The sequence below is a fragment of the Erinaceus europaeus genome, chromosome 4 (genome assembly GCF_950295315.1).
Source record: "Erinaceus europaeus chromosome 4, mEriEur2.1, whole genome shotgun sequence".
Classification (NCBI taxonomy): Eukaryota; Metazoa; Chordata; class Mammalia; order Eulipotyphla; family Erinaceidae; genus Erinaceus; species Erinaceus europaeus.
The window spans coordinates 113,130,467-113,146,135 of NC_080165.1; the positions used below are offsets into that span (position 1 = coordinate 113,130,467).

Here is a 15,669-nt window from a genome sequence, read left to right on the forward strand (position 1 = left end):
GGATCCCAAACTTGGAATAGTGGAGAGGAAGTGTTAGGGAGGTACTCACTGCAAACTCTAGTGTACTTCTGCTTTCCGGTATATATTTTGCAGTAGTTTATGGATACGTGTGAACATAAGCTCTCTCTCACAGAAACTGGTGTATATCTAGGTTATGGGACTTTGTTAGAAAGTGAACTACCTGAGATGAAATTAGAGTGTACTATAAAAGGAAAGGTCTCACCCGAGTAATGAAGCCGAAGGGTTGTCATTCCACATGTGAAGTCTCTGGACACAGTCTGAGGTGAAGCATGTTGAGGTGGCAATCGTTGCGTTGGTTAGGTTGTGATCGGCGGATGCAATATTATTTGGTATGGATTGGGAGACGCATACGGGAAAGTGGGCCCTGTCCAAGGGTTCCAGGACTCGGGGAAGTAGGAGCTCTATAGTGGAGATGTGAGGTTCCTGCTGTCTTAGGGTTCAAAAAGACAATCGATAGTTAATGTTATCATCACATTATTTGGTAATTGGGTTAACTTTGAAAAGTCCTTTTGTTATGGCATACATCAAAAAGGACAGCAGCAACAAATGCTGGAGAGGATGTGGGGACAGAGGAACCCTTTTACATTGCTGGTGGGAATGTAAATTGGTACAGCCTCTGTGGAGAGCAGTCTCGAAAACTCTCAGAAGGCTAGACATGGACCTTCCATATGATCCAGTAATTCCTCTCCTAGGGTTATACCCCAAGGACTTCATAGCACCCAACCAAAAAGAGGTGTGTACTCCTATGTTCATAGCAGCACAATTCATAATAGCTAAAACCTGGAAGCAACCCAGGTGCCCAACAACAGATGAGTGGTTGAAAAAGCTGTGGTATATATACACAATGGAATACTATGCAGCTATCAAGAACAATGAACCCATCTTATCTGACCCATCTTGGACAGAGCTAGAAGGAATTATGTTAAGTGAACTAAGTCAGAAAGATAAAGATGAGTATGGGATGATCCCACTCATCAACAGAAGTTGACTAAGAAGATCTGAAAGAGAAACTAAAAGCAGGACCTGATCAAATTGTAAGTAGGGCACCAAAGTAAAAACCCTGTGGTGAGGGGTAGACATGCATCTTCCTGGGCCAGTGGGGGGTGGGAGTGGGTGGGAGGGATGGGTCACAGTCTTTTGCTGATGGGAATGGTGTTTATGTACACTCCTAGCAAAATGTACACATATAAATCACTAGTTAATTAATATGAGAGGGGGAAAATCAGTTGTATGTCTCAAAGTTTCTCAAAACACAAACTGAATCTTTTTAATATATAGGTCGTGTATTTGATATGCGGGATATTATTTCTTAATTTGAGTGATGATTACTTGGGTGCTTAGTATGGTATATTATTTAAACTGCACATATAAGTTTTATATGCCATTTATGCCAGGTATATTTTGAAATGAGAGGGAAATTTTGGAAAAAACATAAATCATTCTTTCTTATTGCTAATTAGCATTCAGAAAGCAATAATGTTAACCTTTGAACAGAGTGTTTAAGAAATAGTTACATTTACATCTGAAAAGTGGTATGTCTCAGAAAATAAAATTGGTATTTTTAGAATTAAAGAACAATAGACCAAGCAAAATTTTCACCTACCTTAAAAAGATTTCTATAAACATAGCTTCCAGGTTCTCCTGAAGAATTTTTTAATTAGTGATTTAATAATAATCAACAAGATTGTAGGATAAGAGTGGGAATTCCAAACAATTCCCACCACCAGAGTTCCATATCCCATCGTCTCCATTAGAAGTTTCCTTTTTCTTATCCCTTTGGAAGTAGGGACCAAAGATTTTTATGGGGTGTAGAATATAGAAAGTCTGGCTTTTGTAATTGTTTCTCTGCTGGACATAGGTGTTGAAAGATTGATTGATATCCTCAGCCTGTCTCTACCTTTCCCTAGTAGGGTAAGTTTCTCAGGAGGTGAGGTTCCAGGACATATTGGTGAGGTCATTTGCCCAGGGAAGTCAGGTTGGTGTCATGGTAACATCTGCAACTTGGTGACTGAAAAACATTAAGAAACAAAGCAGAACAAATTATTTAATAATCAAGAACTTAATGATAAGAATATAGCAGATGAGGTTTGGGGTCTTCATGTTGGAAGAAGCTAGGAAGTCTATTTAGTTATATTCCAAGGGACCCATGACTACTAATTTTTACCTGAGCCCCACAGCTAACATGTAGGTGGGCTAAATTTATTGTCTGGGGAGATGGTGTCAGAGTTGGGAATAGGATTAGAAATCTGGATCAGGGAAGAAAATAGCTCCCAGATGTGGGAAAAGTATATAATTACCATTAACTGTAAACCCCAACAATCTGACGTAGGGCCCATGCCTATTCATATTTAGCACAGTAGCCTGTGTAACTCTGGATCCCTATTGTAGACCAATTTTTAAATTTCCCATTCTCTAGCTGCTTGTCTTTTGTGTATTTTCTCTTGGATACTGGGGTTTTTCTCCTGTCTGTCTCTCATTTTCCATCTAAAAAGAGTTTTCCTGGAGCACTGGAATCCTACACATGCAAAATCCTGGTGAAACCCTGGTAGAAAAATCAATTAAGAGCATCCCATTTTTTTTTTTCTGAATATGAGTGATTATTTATTTTCCACATTTAAATATTTAATTAACCTGAAGTTATTTTATTTTAAATTGTGAAGTAGGGGGTCTAATTTTGTATTTTTATTCCCCAGATGGCTACCTTTATCTCTGGTTTTGTCTAGTGAATAATGCATTAATCTTCAACTGAATTTATAATATAATAAATGATTGAGTATATTTTGATACACTGGTGGGATGTCTATTCTATTCTATTCTATTCTGTTCTATTCATCAATTTCTATCTTGTTTTCATGCAAAGACATTTTAATAATCAGAATTGTATTATATACATTAATGGCCTGATAGACCATCATCTTCTAATTTTTCATAAATGTTCCTTGATTATATAAATTTATCTACTTCTTCTCTTTGAACAAAACTTATTAGTTTTTTTTTTTCATTCCCTACAGGATAGAGCATGCATCTTGTAGGTAGTCCAGGGAGACTTGATATATGTATGATGTTGAGCTTTTTATAATTACAATAGTTTTTACTACCTTTATTTATTTATTGACTACAGATAGCCAGAAATTGAGAGGGAAGGGGGTGATATAGAAGGAGAGAGACAGAAAGACACTTGCAGCACTGCTTTAACCATGCGCAAAGCTTTCCACTTGCAGGTGGGGACCAGGGGTTCAAACCTGGGTCCTTGCTTATTGTAAATATGTGTGCTCAACCTGGTGCACCACCACCTGGCCCCCAAACCCCCCCCCCCTTTTTCTTTCATCACCAAGTCCTCACAACTCTGGGTCAACTTTTTCAGATAGAGAAAAACAGAGACACACAGAGAAGGTTACAACAACACTGAAGTTTCTTCCAGTGAGGTGGGAGCTAGACATGAACCTGGGTCACTTCCATGACAAGGAAGTACACTGTTCAGGAGAACTATCTTGCCAGAATAATATCAAGCCTCTTATTCAAGAATATTAATTGCTTTTTCACTAACCACTTTTGTGCTTCTCTTTGTGTATTTTGAAGTTTGTACATATAGATTTCAATAAGTGAAGATACCACGATGAGGGCATAATAATAGCATTTACCCCAAAGAGTTATTGTAAGATTTAAGTGAAAATAGCAAATAATGCCTATTGGTACAAGACTGTAATTAGTGGGGGAGTCGGGCGGTAGTGCAGTGGGTTAAGCGCCTGTGGCGTGAAGCTCAAGGACTGGCGTAATGATCCCAGTTGGAGCGCAGGCTCCCCACCTGCAGGGTGGTCACTTCACAGGTGGTGAAGCAGGTCTTCAGGTGTTTTTCTTTCTCTCCCCCTCTGTCTTCCCCTCCTCTCTTCATTTCTCTCTGTCCTATCCAACAACAACAATAATTACAACAACAATAAAAAACAACAACAAGGGCAACAAAAGGGAAAATTAAAAAAAAAAAGACTGTAATTAGCATACAGCTGATGTCAGCCTGAGGAGCATACAAAAGATTTGTACAAACCCACAAGGTATTGTGGGTGTATAGGAAGTTTATTTAAGCAAGTATCTGGCAGAAATCATTCTCTATTCCTGGTACTAGCGTAAGGACTTTTGGTTCCTGGCCATCATCACTAGCTGATTTTTGCCCCTTTGCCTACTTTGCTGTACCAAAATAACTGTGATGTAATAAACCTCCCACTTGTTAAACCTCCAGCTCAAAGCCCAAGACAGTTTTTATGTTTTAATTACAATATATGGCACCCAACGTGGGGTATTTTCACCCAATCCTTTTTGCTTAATGTGGTTCAAATTTATAATGCCCACACATGTTATATCTTTTTGACCCACACTGATTTTGTCCACAACCAGCCTATGCTAATTTCTGGTAAGTGACCTATGTTTAAGTTTAAACTTTCTTCTGCTTTATTCTACTTGCTATGGGTATATTACATTCCAAGGAAGAAAATTTTCACCCTAGACAACTGAAAGAGACTTTAAAGCTACATAAAATTCATTGTCCCAGACGAGAATTAAATGTTTTACATGTAATTAAAGTTGTCTCTACAAGTCTACCCAAACACAGAGATTTATTGGTTGACATATCACAGATACTTACTGTCTTCTCCCATATGATTGGAAACAACTGGTGAAAACTCTAATGTGAATTCTGTGAGTGCTCTGGGGTTTCATGAATACAAAGACTTTGCTACAGCTCTAGTTATAGATGACAAGATCCCACCCAGTCAGTTCACAGGTGAAGGTGATTTTGCCTTTGCTAGTGAACAAATTAACATTGGGAAAAAGGGGATACACCTTGCAACACAAAGCTGCACTCAGAGCATGGAATAAGATACCAGGTCCTAGCACTCCTATGGGGTCCTTAAGTTCTGTTTCTCAGAAAGCCATAACATCCTACTTGGAATTTGTGGACAGATTATAAGAAGCAGTTGATAGAGAAATAGACAATAAAGAGGCAACTGAAATCCTAATTAAGCAATTAACCTATGATAATTCAAACCAAGATTGTAAAGGAACTCTTAGTCCATAAAAAGTCAAAATTTAAATATTGTTCAGATGATAAAAGCATGTACTAAGGTAGGGTCCCAAACCTATAAAGCACATTTTATGAGTGTAGTAAATTAGGCCACATGTGTGGTAGGGTCAGCTAAACCCATGCAAAACAAGGTTTGTTTTAAATGCAATAAACAAGGCCATATACAAAAAGATTGCAAGGTGAATCTCAAACAACTTAATAATAGAGTACCTAGAGATGACAGATAATCAGAATGTCCCTTTACCAAATGCCCGTTCTGTAAGAGGCTTTCACTGGGCAATCCACTATCCTTCCAGAACTTCTGGAAGAGACTATTCTATGCCAGGAAACAAAAGGCAGGGCCCTAACCTTCTGCCACACAAAGCAATGAGGGTTATTGGGTGACTCTGAATGACAGCCACTTACTACAGGTATGGATCATAAGGCCACCTCACTGTGCCCCTGTGTCTTAGACCTTCAAGTTTCTCTACGGGGATGTGATTTATTAGAATATTGAGATATGTGTTTATGTATTCACTCAAACTTATCCTAGAAGTCACTGTTGGTTGTAGAATGCTATAATACACTCCTATGCTTTTTAACTGAATAGGATAAAATAGAAATTGTATTTAACAGTGTCTGGGTTCCTCTCCCTAAAGGTTTTACTGACCTTTTGCTACAATGCTTTAGTTTAACCTCTCTAATTAATCAGTGCATCCTGGAGTTATTGATACTGAGCATGTAGGACAAATTAAAAATTGTCACTTGCCTCAAGGCACCTGAGCTATATAGTTAATCTCTAGTCTCTATTTCTGAAGACCATAAGAGGGTCTCCTAGGGCCCATGGTGCACATAGACTAGCAGTGTGTGCTAGTTTGAATTGGGCTACTAATTCCCACTCTTTTTTTTCTTTCTTTCTCTTTCTTTCTTTCTTTCTTTCTTTCTTTCTTTCTTTCTTTCTTTCTTTCTTTCACAAAGTGCTAAGCCCTAAGTTAAATGATTTAATATTTCTATGGTACAGGCATGAGCTATTGTTCTTTAGTGACTAGACTGTCATTCAGTCACTCGCGACTCCTCCCCCCTCTATGGGTGTTTATCCCTGAGGACTTCATAGCAATGAATTGTGGTAAATGGATTTTTCACACATCCCTTTGTTTGGTAATTGAAATTCACTCCTGTCTTTGTGGATAGTTATAAACTTTATACATTCCCTTTGTCACACAGAGAAGGCAACCCATGTTCATCAAAACTTTCCCTGCTTTTCCTGCTAAAGGTATTCTTCATAATATTAGACTGACAATGGCCTTGTTTGTGTATGTTTATATTTTAAATTTTTATACTGCATAATTCTAATCAGACAGCTGCTGAACATCACATTTCTCCACAGAGCTTCTGTTCCTTATCCAGCAAGTGCAATATTCAATAAGATTACTAACTTAAGGTTGAGGATATGTTTGTTTAGTTTGTTATTCTCAAGTCTTATTTGGACTCATGCCAGAGCAGTTAGATATTTCCTCTGCAAACTCCTCACAAGAGCAGTACAAATTAAAACCTGGATTGTTGTACTCCAAATACCCTGAACACCATGATTCATGATCATCACCCAGGAACCACCTGAACTCAGGGTTCCCTCTGTTGTTTTCTGTACTGAGTTGCCATAGGTGCTGGGCCATCTCTGGGTTAGACAGAGATAAACAGACCACAGGTCTCTAGGCTGACAGAGAGCTTTTATCTAATACCCAGTGATTGTGACCAAGCTCTTAGAAGCAAAGTCAGAGCTTGCAGAGGGAACCCTAGCAACACAGAAGATTTGCTTATTCTCCTATATTCATATAGACTCCAAGCATTTTTGTCCATGTTTATTCTAGAAGTGGGGAACTTTAGGGACATGAACATAGCTAGCATATAGCTGACATCAGCCTGACTAGTATACAATGGAGTTACACAAACCCACAAGGGATTGCAGGTATATAGGAAGTTTATTTAAGCAAGCATTTCTCCAAAGTCACTCTTGGTTCTGTGCTCTCAGTTCCAGTTGCCCTTACTTGCTCTCCTTTTCCCTGTGACCCACCATGCTGCTTCCCTGGGACCCAAAAATATGTAGGTGAGTGTTAGTAACTATCTTAAAGACTCATGGCTCTATGTCATCATGACTAGGCGATCTTTGCCCCTTTGCCTATTTTGCTTTACCTAAATAACTTGCATTGTAATAAACCTTCCATTTGTTAAATCCTAGACAAAGCCACTTAAAAAAAATTGTTATAATGCCTAACTTTAGCCTTACTCAAAATATGATGTATGACAAAGAACACTTTATTCTCATATCCTGGGGTATGTTTGACTAACCTAATAAGATATATTGTTTTCTCAGGAACATGGCATTTCCATGATTATGACTCATACTTAACTCTACATTTAAGATAGATATTTTCCTTCTTTTGCCATACTTCTCTATGGCCTATTCACCTTTGTGCCAAATTGAGCAGATGGCTAATATTCCTACTAGGGGTACCTGAAGTGTACTTGCTGATTTAAGATTTAAGTAGTTTATGACTATCTGGCCTGTCCAGGATAGCTATCAGCACTCAGGAAGAGGTGACAATGTAAAATGCACACTTCACATCTCAGCAAATGTGGGCAGAGAGAAGAAAATACTTCAAAGCTGTCTTATTTTCATATTGAAGGTAGAGATGCTTCCTCTATAGAATCTTTTAGATGTAAAAAATTTAGGATGACAATGACTTAGAAATGGACAAAGCAAATACCAGAGACTTGTTCATTTCCAAAGTCTGTTCTATTTACCACAGTGTTTAATCTAGCAGATCTTGAACATGTTGAACAAAATCAAATGAAAAAGAAGTTGAAATGCTATCTGACTGCATGCTTCCTTAGGTGGAGCAAAAGAATGCTCCTACCTGGTATTATTAGTATAAGTATCTTTTTTGTTACTAAATCACACCTTAATTGAGAGCTGCAGTTGTTAGTCTTTCTTAAAACTCAATCTGAAAATCTCTTGGGAAAATTAACTGCCTTTTCAGCTGCATTGATTTTCAGAAAAATGTACATTTGTGTGTGTGTGTGTGTGTGTCATCTGAATCTGTCATAGTTACAATACTAAATTCTATATTAAATTAGTCTTTATTTTTTAATGACTTCATTTTGATAGAAAAGTTACTTATGCCGTACATCTAAATGGCCTTTCCCAGGTAACCTATCCAGTCTCTGAAAAATATTTTAGCAAAAGTGAAAGATGATCCACTGCATTATTTATGTCCCAGAGGATAAAACATGTGTCCAGTGAAGCAGGGGAAACTGACTACCCAGGGCAGAGCACATTCAGGCATTTCAGCATGAGTCATAGGACTTCAGGAATATCCAATGATCCAAAAAGGTAAATGAGCAAAGCCAAAGTTCCTTTTACAGTTTCCACTGATATGATTAGCTTAGACTTGTTTCCACAAAGTCTGGTGAGTCTGGTAAAGAATGAGAGATTGTCACTAGGAAGCACCCAATTGGATGCTCTGTCAGAAAGAAATTTCCTTCTAGGTTTGGAAGCCTGGAGCTTGAAAAACATCACTGGGTGAGTGGGGTAGACATTTGGAAGGTGAATAACAATGAAACCCACTCATGGAAAAGTTCTGGACTCTAGAAGTAGTGGTATACAGAGACACCACTCCTGTAGTTACTGTATTGGCAGGGGGTGCTGATTAGACTAGGAGTCAGAGGATCTCACTCCTAGAAGAGCTGAGGAGAGCAAGTCTGGAGGAAGTAGATCATTTGGTATTTTAGCAAGGCAGGTACTCGGGCAAAAGGACTGACTCCCTGAAGTGAGAAGGAAAAGCTTCCTAGGAACTCTAAGCTTGTTTTGCTCACAGTTGTACTACTGTCTTTAGGCAGCCCTCTGCTTGGCACATAGAAGACACTCAACTATTTGTTGAGTGAGTGTATAAAGCATAAGACAGGCACCCAGTTTCTAACTGTAGGAAATAGTATGTGAACAGGTTTCTGAGATTGACTTAGTGTTGACTCATTTGAACACTGACTAACGCCATGGTTATTCCAGAACCTAGGGTGGGGTGAATCTGTAGGTAACTCAACCAGGGGGAAATTAGGAGAATAAGGAAGCTGTATGTAGTTTCTTATTCATTTTGTCACAACTTCACAGATGTTATTAGGCCTTTGTTTTTTATCTAACACATTGTTTCAGTCTATTATAACAAAAATATCAAAGAATGGTGGCTTATAGACAACAGACATTTATTTTTCACAGTATAGGATCTGGAAAGTTTAAGGTCAACCCATAGGCAGGGTCAGTGTGTGTTGAGGGTCTGGGTTCATTGATGGTGATCTTTGCTTTATGTCCTCATTGGGGTCCTGGGGGTGGGGCATGGGGGAGCAGGCCCTCTGGGCTTTTTTTTTTTTTTTTTTTTTAAGACACTAGAACCATTTGTGATAGTTCTAAACTCATGAACTATTCATCACTTGAAGCTTCCCTTGGGGGTTAGGTTTCAAGTGAGGGAGGGGTGTATACAGTCTATAACACACATTACACTGAAATTATCGTCTTTATAATCAAACATATTGAAGAGTTTTGCTAGTTTCCTTGGTTTGAATGAAGTTAAAAGTGTCTATACTTATTGGAGAAGTCACATGCCCCAAATGTTCACATTTAACAATCTTTGGAGTTACTATTACGTTTTAATGTATAGGTTTTCCTCACTTACTGACTAGGTTCTATTCCTGAAATCCAGTCAATAAATGACTTTGTCAATAAATGAAAAACCATCCCTAATCTGTATTTCAGTCAATGTACTATACTGGCAGTAGGCTTGTCAATTATCTTTAGACAGTTTTATGCCACCTCTGTATTATTTATAACATTTGAATACATTAAAATGTTGTAATCAGTAGTGTACTATAAACTTTACTGTAGTAAAAATGGGAAAATAAATTATACTATGGGATGCACAATAAACCACAAATATATAGATAAAAAATTAGTATAGTGTCCACTGACTGCAGGAGTGTAACAGAGAGGTGATATGAGATGAGGTTCTTGAAGCTGAACTGCTGCACAACAATTTTCCACTGCCAAATTTCTCATACATCACCACAATCCCAACTGACTTGTCACAGAGATGGTCATGACTCTGAGAAGTTAATAAAATCAGGTCACTATGTGAAGACTGGATGCACTGGCATGTATTAAATTAGAATTTCAATGTGGTTGACATTGGGAGAGTTCCACTAAAGATGATACTTTAATTCCACCAAGAAATATTTAAAGGTAGATATAATTGGATACACTGTACACATGAGAAATTGGAGGTTCAAGTTCAGTGGTACACTTAATGATACATAGTAATATTGAGCAGGTGTGCCAGGCACAGAAGCCATCCTTTTTTTCTAAACTTCTCTGACATGATTCTCTCCCTAGGACTAGTTCTTCTTAGACTTAATGTGCACTTAACCTTGCTTAAATGCAGAGTCTTGTTCAGATCCTAAGATAGGAGCTGAGATTCTATTTTTCTAATAAGCTCTCAATGATGATTATGCTGCTATTGGTCTCTGAACCATACAGTGGGTAGCAAAAGTCTAAAGCAGGTTAAGAGGTATATTCAGCTCTATGGACGAGATACTCTCTGTCAGATTCAACTCTGCCAGTATAGTATGAAAGGAGCCATAGAAAACACACAAAGTGGGGGGCCACCGGGTTAAGTACACATAGTATGAAGCACAAGAGCCCGTGCAAAGATTCCAGTTTGAGCCCCCAGCTCCCCATCTGCAGGGGGTCGATTCACAAATTGTGAAGCAGGTGTGCAGGTAACAATCTTTCTCTCCCCATATCTACCCCTCTTCCTCTCACAATTTATTTCTGTGTTAGTCAAAAATAAAAATGGAAAAATAAAATGAAAAAAATTTAAAAATAAAATGGAAAAAAATGACCTCCAGTAGCAGTGTAGTTGTAGTGCTGGCACCAAGCTCCGCAACAACCCTGGAGGGGGGACAAAAAAACATAAAGCGTATGGTACAACTGTGTCCCAATATAATTGTATTTGTAGACATTGAAGCTTGAATTTCATTTTTCATGTGTCACAAAGTATTGTTTTCTTTTAATTGTTGCACGCCGATTAAAAATATAAAAAATGGCTGGAGAAATAATGCAGAAGCTTTTATGCCTGAGAATTTAGAACTGACAGGCTCAATTACTAATATCATTATATGCCAGACATTAGCAGAGCTTTGGCTCTCCTCTCTCTGTCTCCTCTTTCTCTCTCTCTCTCTCTCTCTCTCTCTCTGTCTTATAAAACTTTTAAAAATGTAAAGGACACTAACAACTCATGGTTCATAGTTCCCTGACTTCCAGTCAGCCTAGAAAAATAGAATCTCAGCTCCTATCTTAGGATCTGAACAAGACTCTGCATTTAAGCAAGGTTAAGTGCACATTAAGTCTAAGAAGAACTAGTCCTAGGGAGAGAATCATGTCAGAGAAGTTTAGAAAAAAAGGCCTTGATATATATCATGGAGGTGAAGATCTTATCAAAGACAACGTAGCCAGTACAAAGTCAGATTCTGTGAGATCACAACTAGTCATGACATGTAATAGATAGCTTGGTAAGATGGAGAGCACAGATCTCAGAGTCATTTCTGCCTCTGTAACAGGCTCTTAGCAAGGTGAAATGAAATAGCCTTTTTCACATACAAAGTGGGACCAAAAAGAATATCAAATTCACATTATTTTGAAGATCAAAAATGAAAGAAGGAAAGAGAAAGGAAGGAAAGAGGGGGGAAAGAAAGAAAGGAAGAAAGAAAGAAAGATAAGTGAAAGGGTTGCTAAAGAGCTAATGCACGTAAAACTTTTGTGATGCCCAGCAGGGTTGAATTTTACATCAGAGAATTATAATGCTAGCACCAATGATATAAAGAAGATGGACTTGATTCTCAAGTAACTCAACTGTACAGTGCATCTAATAATGACTCATTTTAAGGATTTCTTGGTAGAGTTAAGATACTGCCTATAGTGGAACTATCCTACTACCAATGACATAACCCACAAGGATCTGAGTGGACCTCCAAGTGGAAACTTAGAAACTGGGGTGCATTTAATGCTTATCACAATACCGTGTAAACAGCCTGTATCACAATATAGTGTATATGACCATCTAAATCTGAGGAAAATGTATTGAGGAAGTGAGAACTAAATGCAGGTATGTGAAGTCAATGCAGAGATGTTATGAAGTTGTCTTTTAAGGGCAGGAAAGGGAACTATTAGGAGAAATTTTAGCAAGGCTTAATGACATGGTTGGTATTAATTTAAAGATAATGGTGAAGAGCTGATACTTATAGGACTTACTGTGGGTGGGGGTGTATCATTGTCTTATAAGTAATGATCTTGGGTTGGTAAGTTAACTCACCTGAGTAGTGAGCCATGTGCATACCCAGGTTTGAGCCTGGCCTCTACTATTCTGAAGGAGGCTTCAATGTTCTGTTCTCTTTCACTTTCTCTCTTTCTTCTCCATCTCTTATCTTTAAAAAGAAAAAAAAAACAGTGACCTCTTCAGTTTTTATAATCACTTTATGAGTAGGAATTATCTATGTTTAACATAGAAGACTGAGGCAAATAGAAGGTATGTAATATTCCCCCAGGCAACATTTTCCTTAAACAACAGAACAGCTTGGATCCAGTATCCTTGTTCTTCATCATCACACTTCAGGAGTTCACTCCAGGAGTTCTAGGTTTTCTTGATAAAATGAGCCTCATCATGCATTGCCACCTTTGGGCTAAGAGATCTTTTCCCAGGAAGCAAATGAACTTACATTTCTTATATGGCACTCAATTACAACAGAGAGGTGAACATGTGGATATGAAAATAGTTCTTTCTATATTTACTGTACACATTTACTAGCCATGCAAGCCAGTGTCCTAGACCTACAACATATAATGAAATTTCAAATTATATTCTGTATTTTGATGCAGATTCCTGTTTAGAAGAGCTGAAAGAAGAATGGCTCACACAGTCCTATCACTTTTCTATGTGAGTAATGACTAAGAACTTACATATGGACTATAAACACACAAGATGAAACAGAAAGATATTCTATGTGGATTAGAAATAATCACTTGAACCAGACCTCTCTAAATTAGTGCCTCTGCTTGCTTGGATTCCATGAGTCTATAGAAAATGTTGGGTCAGGAGTCGGGCAGTAGTTAAGCAGCTGGTTAAGTGTACGCGGCACAAAACACAAGGACTGGAGGTAGGATCCTGGTTCGAACCCCCGGCTCCCCACCTGCAGGGGAGTCGCTTCGCAAGCAGTGAAGCAGGTCTTCAGGTGTCTATCTTTCTCTCCCCCTCTCTGTCTTCCCCCTCTTTTCTCCATTTCTCTGTCCTATCCAACAACAATGACATCAAATAACAACAATAATAACTACAACAACAATAAAAAACAACAAGGGCAACAAAAAAGGGGAAAATAAATAAACAATTCAAAAAGAAGAAAATATTGGGTGATTCTCCACATCATGAATATTGTTTGATCTTTCATCATACACTAAGTATTAAAAAGATCTTTTGAAATTGAAGTTATAAGAATTTTTTTTACTAAGGGCATTCCCAATTCTATATATCTCAGAAAAAATTACACAGGAAAATTATTTCATGTTGTATACTCATATTTGGTAGCTTCCTCATCAATGAGTTCAGATTTCCAGAATTTCCTTTACTACTTTTCCCCCTTTTAGTTTACAAGAAAATAGTGAACTTAAAAATGTTCTTTAATAATTTTCAAAGACTAGAAAGTAATAGGTGAACCAAATATCTTTTCATTTATTCATTTATTGCCTCCAGGATTATCACTGGGGCTTTATAAATCCACAGCTCCTGGCAGTCAGTGTTTTTTCCTCCTTTTTTTATTTGATAGGACAGAGAGAAATTGAGAGTGGAAGGGGAGACAGGGAGAGAGACAGAGAGACACCTGAAGTATTTACTTCACTGATGGTAAAGTTTGCCCCCTGCATGTGGGGAGTGGGCTCAAACTCAGGTCCTTGCTTTGACCATGATCTGATGTCAGATTTCTTCTTTAAACAAAACTAATCATATATTCTCTAAATTCCCCCCAAGAAATCCTTTCAGTTGATTAGACACTGTGTGCCTCAGCTTTATTCCCAATAAAGTAATTTATCTTGAATTCTTCCTTGGCACACAACTAATATATATATATATATATATATATTAATTACAATACATAATGATTATAAAACTTTTATTAATGCAGTAACTTCACAGGGACCATATTTGGCATTTGTGATTATGATTTCCTTTTCTTTTTAAATGAGTAATACTGAAGAGATTTTTTTTTTAATGAGAACTATTTGAGTTTCCCTTTTATGTACTTTTTGGTAGAGCTAAAGTCATATGTATGTGAGACTTCACTGTTCTCAGTCTGCTTTTTTTATCTAGATATAGTGAAAAAGGAGTAGCTATCACATTAGAGTTTTTCCAGCCCCATATTATCATATGGTGCTAGAAATGCAAACCTTGGCCATACATATAGCAAGGCATTTGACCTACTTAGTGAACTATCTCTTTGGTCTATTTGAGGTTTTTATGTTTGTTTGTTTTTTAGACAGATGATATATATCCTACTACTATATATGATAAATAGAGAAAGACACAGATAGGAGTAAAAATAGCCCAGCACTATTCCAGACTTCATGATGCAACCCCCCCTCCCATGTGGTGGTCCAGGTCTTGAACCTGGATCCTTGGATCCTTGTGTATGGTAATGTGTGCTCTCTACCAGATGATCCACCTACTTCCCCCCTCCCCCGCATTTCAGTTTTATAAGAAATATTGCTCAAAGGTGAGCTTGCTTAATTCCTGTGAAATAGGCAGCCAAGAATGTCATTGTTGGAAAGAGTGCTATTTTGTTAAATAAGAGTCATATGAAAAGTCATTAGTTACTTTATAACATACTTTGTTGCAACTCTTCATATCTTATGGGAGTCAGTGCAATCAGTTAGAAAAGTACTTAAAATAGGAGTTGGGCGGTAACGCAGCGGGTTAAGCGCAGGCAGCAAAGCGCAAGGACTGGCATAAGGATCCCGGTTATAAAAAACAAAACAAAACAAACAAACAAAAAGGAATAAATAAATAAATATTTTAAAAAGGAAAGAAAAGTACTCAAAATACCAGGAATTCCTATTCCCATTCCAGCATCACTCATTAACTACCAATAACCTTTATTAGGCAAACTGGACAGATCCCTGTGGCAGTGAAGTTTTGCTTTAGTATTCTAAGGATTGTTCATAATTCTTGTTCCAAGTACTCTGCTAATTAGTATTTATGCACACAGGACTAGGGAAAAGAAGGGGGAAAAAGATTGTTATCAAATTTTTCTAAAGATTTCTAAATTTGCAAAGAAACTCTTGAAGCAAAATTATTTCTACAGGATGTTCAGAAAATAGGTAACACTATAGTTTGTGGGGAATACACAGGTAATTTAAGTTATTTTAAATTTGATTCTCTTCGGTTAGATGGTGGAATTTATTTTCTCTGAAGAAGTTATTGAGACATGGATATCCCAAGAATCTGCAC

At 37.6% G+C, this 15,669-nt stretch overlaps 1 long non-coding RNA gene across 1 annotated transcript in view; it reads right to left on the reverse strand.

Annotated features, from left to right (window-relative positions):
• Positions 1-1,783: 1,783 nt before the first annotated feature.
• The window catches only part of LOC132538312 (uncharacterized), a 33,972-nt gene continuing 20,086 nt past the window's right edge, over positions 1,784-15,669 (reverse strand). Inside the window, exons 2-3 of the long non-coding RNA XR_009549706.1 lie at positions 12,490-12,601; positions 1,784-2,029 (exon numbers count right to left, since the gene is read on the reverse strand). This is a non-coding gene — a long non-coding RNA (uncharacterized LOC132538312). The remainder of the gene's footprint in view (positions 2,030-12,489; positions 12,602-15,669) is intronic.